The sequence below is a fragment of the Neoarius graeffei genome, chromosome 15 (assembly GCF_027579695.1).
Source record: "Neoarius graeffei isolate fNeoGra1 chromosome 15, fNeoGra1.pri, whole genome shotgun sequence".
Lineage (NCBI taxonomy): Eukaryota > Metazoa > Chordata > Actinopteri > Siluriformes > Ariidae > Neoarius > Neoarius graeffei.
The window spans coordinates 19144695-19160288 of NC_083583.1; the positions used below are offsets into that span (position 1 = coordinate 19144695).

Sequence of the window (15594 nt, forward strand, 5' to 3'; positions counted from 1 at the left end):
ATTTATCATAAGAATATGTGGCGTGTATTATTTTCACATACACTACCGTTCAAAAGTTTGGGGTCACCCAGACAATTTTGTGTTTTCCATGAAAAGTCACACTTTTATTTCCCACCATAAGTTGTAAAATGAATAGAAAATATAGTCAAGACATTTTTCTGGCCATTTTGAGCATTTAATCGACCCCACAAATGTGATGCTCCAGAAACTCAATCTGCTCAAAGGAAGGTCAGTTTTATAGCTTCTCTAAAGAGCTCAACTGTTTTCAGCTGTGCTAACATGATTGTACAAGGGTTTTCTAATCATCCATTAGCCTTCTGAGGCAATGAGCAAACACATTGTACCATTAGAACACTGGAGTGAGAGTTGCTGGAAATGGGCCTCTATACACCTATGGAGATATTGCACCAAAAACCAGACATTTGCAGCTAGAATAGTCATTTACCACATTAGCAATGTATAGAGTGGATTTCTCATCTCATCTCATCTCATTATCTCTAGCCGCTTTATCCTTCTACAGGGTCGCAGGCAAGCTGGAGCCTATCCCAGCTGACTACGGGCGAAAGGCGGGGTACACCCTAGACAAGTCGCCAGGTCATCACAGGGCTGACACATAGACACAGACAACCATTCACACCCACATTCACACCTATGGTCAATTTTAGAGTCACCGGTTAGCCTAACCTGCATGTCTTTGGACTGTGGGGGAAACCGGAGCACCCGGAGGAAACCCACGCGGACACGGGGAGAACATGCAAACTCCGCACAGAAAGGCCCTCGCCGGCCCCGGGGCTCGAACCCAGGACCTTCTTGCTGTGAGGCGACAGCGCTAACCACTACACCACCGTGCCGCCCCATTAGCAATGTATAGAGTGTATTTCTGATTAGTTTAAAGTGATCTTCGTTGAAAAGAACAGTGCTTTTCTTTCAAAAATAAGGACATTTCAAAGTGACCCCAAACTTTTGAACGGTAGTGTAATCTCTTTTGGTGATGCATGTTTAATTTCTCAGACACAGAACACTAAGAACGCCTGGGAACTATGGCAACATCCTTACATCCTGTTCCAAAGCAGTTTTACACAAACCCGGCTATAGATGGAAGCTCACTATTGAGCAAGTAGCAAGGAAAAACTCCCTGAGACGTCATGAGGGGGGAGCACTCAAGGACCCACGTTCAAAAAACTAATCCAATCCTTCTATTTCTGGGTGACACTGGGTAATATGGTTTACATGTGAGGCCTATACAGTACTATGTTTATAAAAATGTTGACAGGATGTTCGTCATGAGAGTCAGTGTTTATGATTACAGCGGCAGTTCATAGATGCAAATCTGCAGGTGAAATTATTCACCGAAGCCAGGGTGCGATATGAGTAGCATATATACACTTGGAGTGCAGAAGTATCCCACTGTGCCATGTTCAGAAAGATCAGAATATCAAGTGTGTTGATGCATCTCATAGTAAACAGCTTAAAGGCCAAATGATGTATCGTGGAGGATAAAGAATACCCATAATCAATCCACTTCTCTCTGTGGGAAAGAAGTGGCCAGCTTTTTGCAGACAGGGCTGATGTGGCAGAAAAACATTTTCTACTGGTTGTATCTATCCATCCATCCATTATCTGTAGCCGCTTATCCTGTGCAGGGTTGCGGGCAAGCTGGAGCCTGTCTCAGCTGATGATGGGCGAGACGCGGGGTACACCCTGGACAAGTCGCCAGGTCATCACAGGGCAGATACATAGAGACACACAACCATTCACACCTACGGTCAATTTCGAGCCACCAATTAACCTAACCTACATGTCTTTGGACTGTGAGGGAAACCAGAGCACTCAGAGGGAACCCACGCAGGCAGGGGGAGAACATGCAAACTCCACACAGAAAGGCCCCCGTTGGTCACTGGGCTCAAACCTCAAACCTTCTTGCTGTGAGGCGACAGTGCTAACCACGACACCAGCATGCGGCCTGTAAATATGAAGTCCGTTTAAAAAAAATCAAGAAATAATTATTTTCAACAAAAACGTATGTACCATTATTATTGACACCTCTGCGTTTGAGTATTTATTGCCAAAAAGCTCCATTTTTGTTCCATCAGCGTTGGCGGCTATCCATCACGAGCAATGACGACTGCTTCATTAGGATGTGCCGAAATGCAGATGGGCTGCAAGGCCTGCAACAGAGTCGCCCACAGCGGCAGTATGAACAGCCCAGCCACTGCAAAATGTCTGGCCTTGTGAGCTCTTGCATACTATCCTCCTCTCCTAATAAAGTGCTTGCACAGTAAGGGAAGACAAACGATGATGTGTCCCCATCGTGTTGTCTCTCTGGACCTCCAGACCTGATGCCAAGTGGTGCACAAAAGTGCCACAGACCCGATGGGTATGGAAGTTGCCCCACAGTGACAACTGACTTGCCGAGTGATACCATCTGTTGGCTGAGTGGCTCTTCTGCATGCCATCAGGTGGTGTGCCATTGACCCTGTTGGGCTCATTTGCCACACTGCACCGAAAAGAGCCCTGTTTTTGTTCCATCAGACCATAGAACACAGTTCCAGTCAAAGTTGTAGTAGCATTTCACCAAACTTCAGGTGCTTACGTTTGTGGTTAACTGACACAAAAGGCTTTTTTTCTAGTACATGTTCCAAATAATCTGTTGACATGGAGGTGTCATCTGATGGTGGTTTTGGAGACTTGGAAATCCCAAGATTTTGTAATTTACCAACAGTGATCCTTGGGAATATATATAAAAAAAAAAGAAATCTCCTTCTCACCCCCGGCAGGGGGTGGTATCCATGTCATCCTCAAGCTCGGGTCCTCTACCAGAGGCCTGGGAGTTTGAGGGTTCTGCGCAGTATCTTCAATGTTCCTAGTACTGCACTCTTTTGGACTGAGGCTTCAGATGTTGTTCCTGGGATTTGCTGGAGCCACTCTCCATATATATATATATATATATATATATATATATATATATATTTTTTTTTTTTTTTTGCCTCTCTTACCATCCTGGTCACAGTATATGGGGCAAAATAAACTTGGGTCCTCTTCCAGGCAAGTTGGTAACAGTTCCAGTTGGTGTCCACTTTTTTTTTTTATTATTGCCCTAACAGTAGAAATGGACATTTTCAGGAGAGTATCGATTTGTTTATAACCATTTCCTGACTTATGAAGGTGAACACACCTCTCCCTCATTTAGTTTGTGTGTTCTCTTATCTTTCCCATGTAGATGGATGACTAAGGGAATTTGGCCTCTGTGCCACCTCATATTTGGCATGTCAGCTAAAATCATACTGAAGGCACATTTGAGGAATCAGTGCGAACGTGTAATCTGAGCTCATTGCGCTGTTCTCTATATTACATGTTGTGCATGTGCTCTGTGCCACCAAACTTGGTCATCACGAGAACGCCCTTGAGACGCTACTGAACTGCTGCCTTTGAACCATTATCTCCTATGCCAAGCACAAGTTACACAGTGACAAAATGGTACACAGCTATGATGCTTGCTCATACACTGCAGCTACATAATTGGGAAATGATTAAGAATTGAAAAAATATATATTAATTTCAGGTATAAATTATAGAATTTTATTTGCTGTGGGATCTTGGATTTTAAGCTTACGGCTTTGTCCTGGTCTTGTACTGTTGCTCTGTGCAGTGCATTCAGCTGTGGCCTGAAGGTTAGAGAAGCCTAAAAGGTTGCTAGTTGGAATCCCAGGACCGGCAGGAAAAACGTGAGGGGAATTGAGTGAATAAACAGCACTTTCTCTTCCCTATGCATCATGGCTGAAATGCCCTTGAGCAAAGCACCTAACCCCCAACTGCTCCCTGGGTGCTGTAGCATAGCTGCCTGCTGCTGCTCTGGGTATGTGTGTATGCTCACTTGTCAAGTTTATTTGTATAGCACTTTTAACAATAAACATTGTCGCAAAGCAGCAGAATTTACAGAAGTTACAGAATTTGAATGACTTAAAACATGAGCTAATTTTATCCCCAGTGAGCACGCCTGTGGCAACGGTGGCAAGGAAAAACTCCCTCAGACGACATGAGGAAGAAACCTCGAGAAGAACCAGATTCAAAAGGGAACCCATCCTCATTTGGGCAACAACAGATAACATAACTTTACTTGCTTGAGAGAGCCTGCACGAAGATTTGTTGATAATGGTGGTGGCGAGCTTGTGCAATTCCCGCCCGCACCATTTGACTCCACAGCAGTGATCCGATGGCAGGCCATAGGGTGAGATGATTGGGCTGGTGAGGAGCTGCACCACTGATGCTGGTTCCCTTGTGAAACAGGGTGCCAGAGCTCCGTTGGCTGCGTTGTTTCGGGGTTCCAGCCAAGCCTTCATGGCTATCGTGGTGGTGCCAGGGCACATGAAGTCCCCACTGTACTTCACCTTGACTGGCAGTCCCTTACTTTGATACGTTGCCCGCTGGGGGATGACGTGGACGTGGAGTTGGACTTCTCCCCCAGCACATGACTATCACATTAACAGTTGTAACATGAAGTCAGTTTCGTTGATGTTATAACTCTTCATTGATGGAAACTTGAGTGCAAAACTGTTCATGACAACTGCAGTCCTAAAGTTAGCAAGTCAACTGTAGTCCTCAGCCATAAAAGCATTACTTGTTTGTTCACTGCTTCAAATGCAGAGGAGGAATTTCACTGTGCTTGAGTGTAACGCTGCTTCTTCTAATACTTTCTACAAAACGTTGCTCATATTATATTATGCACGGCGGCATGGTGGTGTAGTGGTTAGCACTGTCGCCTCACAGCAAGAAGGTCCGGGTTTGAGCCCCGTGGCCGGCGAGGGCCTTTCTGTGTGGAGTTTGCATGTTCTCCCCGTGTCCGCGTGGGTTTCCTCCGGGTGCTCCGGTTTCCCCCACAGTCCAAAGACATGCAGGTTAGGTTAACTGGTGGCTCTAAATTGACCGTAGGTGTGAATGTAAGTGTGAATGGTTGTCTGTGTCTATGTGTCAGCCCTGTGATGACCTGGCGACTTGTCCAGGGTGTACCCCGCCTTTCGCCTGTAGTCAGCTGGGATAGGCTCCAGCTTGCCTGCGACCCTGTAGAACAGGATAAAGCGGCTAGAGATAGAGATGAGATGAGATATATTAATCTTGGTCATATCATTGATAGTCATCTTAATGATGAAGAGGATATGAAAAGTAAACAGAGAGCTTTATACGGTCGAGGTAATTTACTTGCCAGAAAATTTTACTTTTGTTCAAATGCTGTTAAGGTCAAGTTATTCTCATCATATTGTAACAACATTTACTTATGTACTCTATGGGTAAATTATCGTGTTAATTACAGAAATATTGTATGTGCTGCCTTCAATAATGTCCTTAGGGGCCTACTGAATTATAACCGCAGAAGCAGTGCTAGTCAGATGTTTGTTAGTAATGGCATTAAGTCTCATCTCATCTCATTATCTCTAGCCGCTTTATCCTTCTACAGGGTCGCAGGCAAGTTGGAGCCTATCCCAGCTGACTACGGGCGAAAGGCGGGGTACACCCTGGACAAGTCGCCAGGTCATCACAGGGCTGACACATAGACACAGACAACCATTCACACTCACATTCACACCTACGGTCAATTTAGAGTCACCAGTTAACCTAACCTGCATGTCTTTGGACTGTGGGGGAAACCGGAGCACCCGGAGGAAACCCACGCAGACACGGGGAGAACATGCAAAATCTGCACAGAAAGGCCCTCGCCGGCCACGGGGCTCGAACCCGGACCTTCTTGCTGTGAGGCGACAGCGCTAACCACTACACCACCGTTCCGCCGCAATTTTATATATTTTATAATATTATGGACCGTACGTGGGGCGACACGGTGGTGTAGTGGTTAGCGCGGTCGCCTCACAGCAAGAAGGTCCTGGGTTCGAGCCCCGTGGCTGGCGAGGGCCTTTCTGTGTGGAGTTTGCATGTTCTCCCCGTGTCCGCGTGGGTTTCCTCCGGGTGCTCCGGTTTCCCCCACAGTCCAAAGACATGCAGGTTAGGTTAACTGGTGACTCTAAATTGACCGTAGGTGTGAATGTGAGTGTGAATGGTTGTCTGTGTCTATGTGTCAGCCCTGTGATGACCTGGCGACTTGTCCAGGGTGTACCCCGCCTTTCACCCGTAGTCAGCTGGGATAGGCTCCAGCTTGCCTGCGACCCTGTAGAACAGGATAAAGCAGCTAGAGATAATGAGATGAGATGAGATGAGATGGACTGTACGTTGTCTGCATGTCTGAGATAAATAAATAAATAAATAAATAAATAAATCACAGAAGCAAACCACTAGGTGGCGCCTTTAACATATGAAATATGCTTATTTTCACTTCCCAGAAATGACTGAAACAAGTTGTGCCACGCTTTATTTATTTGTGTCATGAACTACAGAGTGATACCATGCGCTCTAAGAAGGGTTCTGGTGATTTACAGTAGTTTGGGTGGTTGTTGTTTGTTTATTTGTTTGTTTGTTTTACAGTTAAATATGAGCTTTGCATCGCACCTCAGATATTCCACGTGCGGATTTTGAACTATTTGGACTCATAAAAGCGAGCATGTTGGCTTTAGTGGCCCTGACGCTGCGTTGCTCCTCCTCGGGTGTGCGGTCCTGTTCCGGAGATGAGCGCTTGCACTAACCGGGGGAATTTGCATTGCGTCGCGCGCTCACGTTTCAGCGTTGGCGCTCGAGGCGGTGACGGGGCGCGTGCCTGCAACCCGGAGCGCACTGGGCGCACGAGACGCACAAACGGTCCGTTTCCCTGAGCGACGCAGCGGATGTTTCAGCAGCTGGAGAGCCTCAGGCCAAAGGAACCGGTGCAGTAAGTAGTTTTTCATTCAGGTTTTTTGTCTTTTTATTCATTTCTTCACGTCAGACAACCAACGTGTCAGAAGTGCCACCTCTATACTGTACCGCACTGTACCGACAAAACACTCTTTATTCCTTGTTTTCTTGTTCTGTTCGAAAATATCTGACTTATAATCACTAGTCTGTGTCATAATTTCACTGTTTTTAATCCTGAAACATTTTTTGCTCTCACTATTTCAGCTCACACCTACAGGAGCGAGTCTACTAATCAAACGATTCCGTCGAAGAAATATAATATCGCGATATTTTAAGATATTCTCGCGATACTCGCGATATGTCTATGTGTCAGTCCTGTGATGACCTGGCGACTTGTCCAGGGTGTTCCCCACCTTTCGCCTGTAGTCAGCTGGGATAGGCTCTAGCTTGCCTGCGACCCTGTAGAATAGGATAAAGCAGCTAAAGATAATGAGATGAGATGATATATATATATATATGGGCGGCACGGTGGTGTAGTGGTTAGCGCTGTCGCCTCACAGCAAGAAGGTCCTGGGTTCGAGCCCCGTGGCCGGCGAGGGCCTTTCTGTGCGGAGTTTGCATGTTCTCCCCGTGTCCGCATGGGTTTCCTCCGGGTGCTCCGGTTTCCCCTAAAGACATGCAGGTTAGGTTAACTGGTGACTCTAAATTGACCGTGAATGTGAGTGTGAATGGTTGTCTGTGTCTATGTGCCGGCCCTGTGATGACCTGGCGACTTGTCCAGGGTGTACCCCGCCTTTCGCCCATAGTCAGCTGGGATAGGCTCCAGCTTGCCTGCGACCCTGTAGAAGGATAAAGCGGCTAGAGATAATGAGATGAGATGGGCGGCACGGTGGTGTAGCGGTTAGCGCTGTCATCTCACAGCAAGAAGGTCCTGGGTTCGAGCCCAGTGGCTGACGAGGGCCTTTCTGTGTGGAGTTTGCATGTTCTCTCCATGTCTCCGTGGGTTTCCTCCAGGTGCTCTGGTTTCCCCTAAAGACATGCAGCTTAGGTTAACTGGTGGCTCTAAATTGACTGTAGGTGTGAGTGTGAATGGTTGTGTCTCTATGTATTAGCCCTGCGATGACCTGGCGACTTGTCCAGGGTGTACCCCGCTTCTCACCCATAGTCAGCTGGGATAGGCTCCAGCTCGCCTGCGATGGGATTGATGGCTCATCATCATTCATTTAAGCCATGACCTCAGGATAAAATTAACCAACTTCCTGTCATTTTAGACACTCTCTAGGCTGCTGTTGATCCTAGGGGCGGAGCTTTGTGAACCTGAGTGGAAATTTGGAGTTGAGGCTATGCAATGTTGGAGATACCAACAAGAGTAAGCTGGATTTTGAAAGTATACAACTAAAAAATCCCACCCCCTCCGTTCAGCCTTTCTTCCAAAGCCACTCCTCCAAAACACATGAATGCACACCGCCTGATTACTGCTGGAGGACAAGTCTATGAGAGAGTGTGTTGAGAGAGATTGTTTTCTTGTCCAACTGCTTCCTGTCTCATTCACATGTAAGAAAAAAAACAAACGTTATCATCATGAATGTACAGTGGTATGCAAAAGTTTGGGCACCCCGGTTAAAATTGCTGTCACTGTGAACAGTTAAGCAAGTTGAAGAAGAAATGATCTCCCAAAGGCATAAAGTTAAAGATTACTCATTCCCTTTATATTTTAAGCAAAAAACAATTTTTTATTTTCATCTTTTACATTTTCAAAATGACAAAAAAGGAAAAGGGCCTGAAGCAAAAGTTTGGGCACCCTGCATAGTTAGTACCTAGTAACACCCCCTTTGGCAAGTATCACAGCTTATAAACACTTTTTGTAGTCAGCTAATAATCTTTTTCAGTTCTTACCTGGGGGATTTTCACACATTCGTCCTTGCAAAAGGCTTCCAGTTCTACAAGTTTCTTGGGCTGTCTTGCATGCACTTCTCTTTTGAGCTCTATCCACATATTTTCAATGATGTTTAGGTCAGGGGACTGTGAGGGCCAGGATAAAACCTTCAGCTTGTGCCTCTTGAGGTATTCCATTGTTGATTTTGAGGTGTGTTTTGGATCATCGTCTTATTGTAGGACCTGTCCTCTTTTTAACTTCAAATTTTTTACAGATGGTGTGATGTTTGCTTCCAGAATTTGCTGGTATTTATTCGAATCCATGCTTCCCTCGACCAATGAAATGTGCCCTGTGCCACTGGCTGCAACACAAGCCCAAAGCATGATCGATCCACACCCATGCTTCAGAGTTGGAGAGGTGTTCTTTTCCTGGAATTTGGCACCCTTTTTTCTCCAAACATACCTTTGCACAGTGTGGCCAAAAAGTTCTATTTTGATTTCATCAGTTCACAGGACTTGTTTCCAAAATGCATCAGGCTTATTTAGATGTTCATTTGCAAACTTCAGACGCTGAATTTTGTGGCGAGGACGCAGGAAAGGTTTTCTTCTGATGACTCTCCCATGAAGGTCATATTTGTTCAGGTGTCGCTGCATAGTAGAACAGTGCACCACCACTCCAGGGTCTGCTAAATCTTTCTGAAGGTCTTTCGCAGTCAAACAGGGGGTTTTATTTGCCTTTCTATCAATCCAATGAGCAGTTCTTTCAGAAAGTTTCCTTCATCTTCCAGACCTCACCTTGATCTCCACTGTTTGTTAACTGCCATTTCTTAATAACATTACAATCTGAGGAAACCGCTACCTGAAAACACTTTGTTCTTGTAGCCTTCTCCTGTTTTGTGAGCATCAATTATTTTATTTCTCATCTCATTATCTCTAGCCGCTTTGTCCTGTTCTACAGGGTTGCAGGCGAGCTGGAGCCTATCCCAGCTGACTATGGGTGAGAGGCGGGGTACACCCTGGACAAGTCGCCAGGTCATCACAGGGCCAACACATAGAGACAAATAACCATTCACGGTCAATTTAGAGCTACCAGTTAGCCTAACCTGCGTGTCTTTGGACTGTGGGGGAAACCGGAACACCCAAAGGAAACCCACACAGACACGGGGAGAACATGCAAACTCCATACAGAAAAGCCCTCATCAGCCGCTGGGCTCAAACCCAGAACCTTCTTGCTGTGAGGCAGCAGTGCTAACCACTACACAACTGTGCCACCCTCACATAGTTGAATCTTATCGTATAAAACTATTAGGTATACATGCTTTCTGAGTCAGTCATGTGAATCTACAGTCTGGGGTAGAAAGAAATCAGCCCTAGCTTTTACTTTTGTGAATTCTGTGACTTGATATCAGTCAATTACAAAGCGCCATCCACACACTCATTTACACCGAGGGACAATTTAGAGGTGCCAACCTACATGGTTTCAGGAGGTGGAAGGAAACCCGAGAAACCTAAGGAAGCCAATGTGGACATCTAAAAAACATGTTAAACTCCCTGAGATCAGGATTGAACCCTGGAGCTGTGATGTTGGGGAGAAAACAGATCTGTAATATTTTCCATCCATCCATCATCTGTAACCACTTATCCTGTGCAGGGTCGCGGGCAAGCTGGAGCCTGTCCCAGCTGACTATGGGTGAGAGGCAGGGTACACCGTGGACAAGTTGCCAGATCATCGAAGGGCCAATACATAGAGACAAACAACCATTCACACCTACGGTCAATTTAGAGCCACCAATTAGCCTAACCTGCATGTCTTTGGACTGTGGGGGAAACCGGAGCACCCGGAGGAAACCCACACAGACACAGGGAGAACATGCAAACTCCACACAGAAAGGCCCCCATCAGCCACTGGGTTTGAACCCAGGACCTTCTTGCTGTGAGGCGACAGTGCTAACCACGACACCACCGATCTGTAATATTTTGCGCGGCTTAATATGTCGTCTGAAATATTGAATATGTCAGATATATTATTTTTATTTGTATTGATACAGTCTACATCATCTACACAAACAGCAGACAGTCTAAATGAGAAAAAGCACGTTTCTCTTGCGCAAGAAAACCACAGTTGTTACAATAGGACCACTGGACTTTACCCACAGAGGCATTTCTTCTTCACTATTATAAAGAAACAAGTTAAATGCTTTAAACATATCACGCATGGGTCCGGACTGCACCACAGACGTGTTGTACAATACCGAAGAGAGAATAAAAATCAGAATAAGGTTCAAGATGAACTAGTGGAACGGTCAAGTGTGAGCCAGTGTTGTTTTGTTCAACTGTACCTATAAGCTACTTTGGAAGGGGAAAAAAAGGAATACATTTAAATAAGAAATCTCATCTCATCTCATTATCTCTAGCTGCTTTATCCTGTTCTACAGGGTCGCAGGCAAGCTGGAGCCTATCCCAGCTGACTACGGGCGAAAGGCGGGGTACACCCTGGACAAGTCGCCAGGTCATCACAGGGCTGACACATAGACACAGACAACCATTCACACTCACATTCACACCTACGGTCAATTTAGAGTCACCAGTTAACCTAACCTGCATGTCTTTGGACTGTGGGGGAAACCGGAGCACCCGGAGGAAACCCACGCGGACACAGGGAGAACATGCAAACTCCACACAGAAAGGCCCTCGCCGGCCCCGGGGCTCGAACCCAGACCTTCTTGCTGTGAGGCGACAGCGCTAACCACTACACCACCGTGCCACCCTAAATAAGAAATACTTTTCTAATTCAAGTCTGTTCAGTTCTACCAAAGAGAAGCAGGTTTTCATGCTGACTGTTCTGGTTCCTCTTGGAAAAACTAGAACATACAGCACTGCTATAGATATTATGCAGAAAATCAGTCTTGTTTTTACCCTTGATGTGGAACTTTGTATAAGATTTGCATCAGCCAAATAGGATGAAAAGATACGAAGGGTTCGAATAAGGATAAAGAGGCTTTTTCCCTCCTTACAAGTTCATGTAAAATCCAACCAAACCACGATTGTGGTTCCTGTGAATTTTGGTTAGGATCAGGGTGATGTACTGTATTGAACTCTTCAGTTTGTTTGTTTGTTTGTTTTAAGAGATATTAGTTGATCTGTTAAACTTATTACCGAGATCAGTAGAAATTAGCTATTTTAAGGAGCAACCTGCAGTTTGGAAAGAACCCAAAATCATGCTGCATGGCATCTCTTATTTTATTCTCTCTCTCTACCTCTCTTTCTCAGTTGGTCCAAATCTCATTGCTTTGTTGCCAAGAGTGGGCTGAAAGCATGTATTAACCGACGGGCTATAATCACATCCCTGCTTCAAACACAGTTTAGACAGGTCTGCACGCATACTCAAATTCCAGCACCGTTCTCCAAAAAAAAATCAAGTACGATCATTTTTCGTTGGAATATCTACAGGAATGTTGACCTTCTGTGCTGTAGATTTGCATCAATCAGATGACTAGACACTGAGAGGTGCGGTGTGTCGCTTCGGAGCCCTTTACAGTCTGCGCTCTGACATCCTCTTTTGTTTCTGAGGTTGAAACCATGTGTTCCTATTGACAGAGGAATTTTTGTTCAGAAACACTGCCATGTTGATACAAGCTCTGTTATTTTATCATTGCGAATGAATTTTTGGCCAAAGATAAAACCCAGCACTGTTTTTTTTTCCTCAACTGTTGTTGTTTTTTTTTTTAGAGGTTTACTTTCACAGCCCAACCCTTTGAGTCGAGTCAGTGCCCGTTTCAAAGCCATTAATCGGCAATGATGACTTTTTTTTGTCCTTATTTGGACTCAGTCAAAATACATATTTTTGTGAAGTTGGTTTATATTTGTTAGATAAATTGAGCAAAATCCAAACTAGTCAGATGCTGACTTATGAGCTTGTGCATTTTTGGAATTTCGCTATGTATAATTTAAGTCCAAACAGCACACATTATCTTCTCCAGTCATTAAAAGGCTTTTACCTTCAGTCATAATTATAGTGGACTTTTTAAAAGCAACTGTGATAGCATTTTTAGGCTAGGTCAACATTTAAGTGGAAAAAAATCAGGTACATGTTCCAGCATCCCAGCCTGTAATTAGTGGTTTAACCACACTTTGATTTAAACATATGGCTCAGGGAGAAAACAGATCCATAGTCTTCTCCGGAAAGCTTTGCAAAAACGAAGCACTAAAGCAGTGATGCCCTCGTCATTAACCAACTGGTTTAAAATCGTAACACAATTCTGTCCAGATGTATTGTAATTGTAATGTTTTATTGAGACTTATGAGCTTTTCTTTTTCTCACCTGGGACATTTCCTGCTGAGTCCCGGTCTCTGGAAGTGACTCTTTGTTTCCTATATGTCAGTATGGCAAAAAAAAAAAATCATCCGGAAGAGGATGTTTCCTGGTCAGGGCTTCTGTATGGCAGAGTGAATCATCTGCTCGGGTAGAAACGAAAGAGTCAAAGCTTGTTCCGCTGAGGAACAGTAAAGGTAACTGAAAACATCATTTATCTTTGATGCTGATCCAACAGTCTGTTTAAAATCCTCACATCATGATTATGTTGGGTTTTGTTTTCCTCAGTAGGCTGCCATAAGTCTGTTCCTAGCACCTAAAACTCTGTCATGAGATTTTTCCAGGAGATTGCCAAAAAAAAATCCTTCTTGACTAAAACTATTTCAGTCAAATATCAGATCTTGAATAAGTATTTAAGTGACCTAGATTCTACACAATCTAATACGCAGCTGCCTTTTAAGATTATTTCTTGTCACGCTGTTTGAGATGATGCCAATCCAAATCTTTGCTGAACTGTATAACAGAATATGTGTTTCTCAATGTGTCAGATTATACACTGAAGATCCTCCAGCAAAATAGACCACCGACTAAAGAAAATCACTCCGTTCTCTGCTTATGTCATCAATCAGTATGATCCAGGTTCATGTCACAAACAGGAACATTAACAAAAACACTCTTCAAAGTGCGATCGAGGTAATAAGGATATATTTGTTTATGGTTCACCATTGGCACAATGCTGTTTGTAGCTGCCTCATTTTTACGTCATCCAGGCCGTTCTCCGATTGGTGGCATTTGGACATGCATTACAGTAGAGAGATGAGACTGAGATGATATGGGGACATCCTGAGAAGAGATGCAGAGCATGTTGGAAGGAGAATGTTGAGGATGGAGCTGCCAGGCAAATGAAAACGAGGAGATACATGGCTGTGGTGAGAGAGGACATGAAAGTGGCAGGTGTGGTAGAGAAGGATGCAGAAGACAGGAAGCAATGGAGACGAAAGATCCTCTGTGGCGACCCCTGATCGGGAGCAGCCAAAAGAAGAAGAAGATGATCACAGTAGCAATAACAGTCTACGATTTGAATGAAGAGTCAATAAAAGTACACCTTTCTGGCTCCAGCTTGCCTGTAGAACAGGATAAGCGGCTACATATAATGGATGGATGGATGGATGGATGGATGGATGGATGGATGATTTACCAACAGTGATCTACCAATTTATCTTCTTGACACAGAGTTTACAACAGGATTCAGATCCAGTACATACATATGCTCACTACATAGGGCATAACATTGTGCTCTTGGAAATTTTGAGCCTGCGATACCACAGACACTTGTGGTGGAGAGTTTGGTGACCAAAATTGTCCATGCTCTTTGGGTGGGAGGGATGGCATACTCTTTCTTCACTGTCAATCACAGGCTGTTTGTGGCCATCTTTGAGCTCTTGTATGAGGAAGAGGGTAGATAGCGCTTTCCCTGATCTATAAAAATATGTCACCATTCAAGGGAACTTCTTATAAATAAAAGGCATCATGATTCTGGTAGGGTATCATGCACAGTAAAACTCTATGGCGGTCTTGATCTGACATATCTAGCCATCAAAATGGAGAATGTAAATACTTTTTAGAACCAGGGGAGTGTCTTAATCTATTAGTGATGTTTTGCTCCACAATTTCCTCCACAGCCATTTGTGACTTTCGGGTGTCCATCATAGTCCTTGGATCTCTCTCTCTCTCTCTTAATTTTTCCTCAAGTGTTATTGCTGAGGAAGAAGCCGTGACCTAATGGTTAGAGAAGCAGCTTTGGGTTCGAAAGGTTGTTGGTTTGATTCTCTGGACCGGTAGGAATAGGTTAATTGCCCTTGAGTAAGACACCTAACCCCCACCTGCTCCCCTGGCTGCTCTGGGTATGCTCTGGATAAGAGAGTCCGCTAAACGCCATTAACCCTCTGGGGTCTGAGGGTATTTTCTGAGGGGTGGCATGGTGGTGTAGCAAGAAGGTTCTGGGTTTGAGCCCAGTGGCCGATGGAGGCCTTTCTGTATAGAGTTTTCATGTTGTCCACGTGGGTTTCCTCCAGGTGCTCCATTTTCCCCCACAGTCCAAAGACATACAGGTTAGGCTAATTGGTGGCTCTAAATTGACCATAGGTGTGAATGCGAGTGTGAATGTTTGTCTCTGTGTCAGCCCTACAATGACATGGCAATTTGTCCAGGGTGTACCCCACCTTTCGCCCATAGTCAGCTGGGCTAGGCTCCAGCTTGCCTGCGACCCTGTAGAACAGGATAAAGCGGCTACAGATAATGAGATGAGATGAGTGTACCCCGCCTCTCAGCCATAGTCAGCTGGAGTAGGCTCCAGCTTGCCTGCAACCCTGCACAGGATAAGCAGTTACGGATAATAGAAGTGTTATTGATGAAGGACACCAAAAGAAATCTATCCAAGGTGTGTTACACTGCCCTGTGATATAGCATGAGCAGCAGTTTGAAAACATATAGATGGCTGGCTTCACATGTGGAGGAAACACGCGCCAACCCAGCCCAGTTGGTTGCTGTTGTGTGACCGGGGCAATCTGGCTGTTGTGTAGAAACTGGTAGGTGATCAAATCAGAGAAAAATGTGGGAAAGTATGAAGAACA

General features: G+C 44.9%; 1 protein-coding gene across 5 annotated transcripts in view; it reads left to right on the forward strand.

Annotated features, from left to right (window-relative positions):
• The first annotated feature begins 6392 nt into the window (after positions 1–6392).
• Positions 6393–15594, forward strand: part of mical2a (microtubule associated monooxygenase, calponin and LIM domain containing 2a) — a 138443-nt gene continuing 129241 nt past the window's right edge. For 4 of the 5 annotated variants that reach the window (XM_060940960.1, XM_060940956.1, XM_060940958.1 and 1 more), the window contains exon 1: positions 6393–6811. The gene's annotated coding sequence lies outside the window, so the exon portion shown is untranslated. Of the gene's footprint in view, positions 6812–11967; positions 12020–15594 lie in introns of those variants that run through there. The other variant, XM_060940957.1, reaches the window with a different exon arrangement.